This window comes from Austrofundulus limnaeus, unplaced genomic scaffold (genome assembly GCF_001266775.1).
Source record: "Austrofundulus limnaeus strain Quisiro unplaced genomic scaffold, Austrofundulus_limnaeus-1.0 Scaffold542, whole genome shotgun sequence".
In the NCBI taxonomy this organism is placed as follows: Eukaryota; Metazoa; Chordata; class Actinopteri; order Cyprinodontiformes; family Rivulidae; genus Austrofundulus; species Austrofundulus limnaeus.
Window position 1 is genome coordinate 338,933 of NW_013952944.1, and position 1,008 is coordinate 339,940.

A 1,008-nucleotide genomic window follows, 5' to 3' on the forward strand; every position below is an offset into this window, starting at 1 on the left:
GGTGAGATGTCTGTTTGGCTGGGGGCAGGAAGATGAGCTTGTTCCTGAGCTGAACCTGTTGAAGAATGTGTTCAGCTCATTTGCTCTGTCCAGGTTTCCATCCATCCGATTCTCCTTTTGCTTGAAACCTGTGATCTTCTTCATCCCTGACCACACATCTCTGATATTGTTCCTTTTCAGTTTACTCTCCAGCTTCCTTCTATAAACCTCCTTGCTGTCTCTGATCTTGACTTTGTGCTGCTTCTGTATAGTCCTCAATAACTCCCTGTCTCAATCCCTAAAGGCTCTTTTTTTCTCGTTTAAAAGTTCCTTTAGCTCACTGGTGATCCAGGGTTTGTTATTAGGGAAGCATCTCACTGTTCTGCTGGGGATGGTGTTGTCCACACAGAAGTTTATATAGTCAGTCACACACTCAGTCAAGGCATTTATGTCATCTCCATGTGGCTGGCAAAGAACAATCCAATCTGTAGCTTCAAAACATCCCTGCAGGGCTTCTTCAGCATCCTGTGACCACTCTCTCACAGTCCTTGTAGTTGCAGGTTGTCTCTGAACAAGTGGTTTATATTCTGAGCAGAGATGAACAAGGTTGTGATCTGAATTACCCAGAGGAGTTCTCGCATTGGCTATATAAGAATCCTTAACATTTGTGTAAAACAAATCCAATGTCTTGTTTCCTCTGGTAGAGCAGCTGACAAACTGTTGAAAGGTTGGCAGTGTAGCAGAGAGTGAGGCATGATTAAAATCACCAGATATTGCCACAAATGCATTGGAGTGTTGTGTCTGTATCTTAGCAACAACAGAACTGACGATATCACATTGTAAGAGACCACCCCATGAAATTAGGACCAGCCCAATCTCACAAAATAATCTCTCAAGATCTTTGCATTATGAAATCTCAGACACTGATGAAAATGCACCTCTGATCATGAATGAGAAATGAAAAATTGTGACCTGAACAGATTTCTCAAAATAAAGTAATTTATTTTAGATATATGAACAGGATTAAAC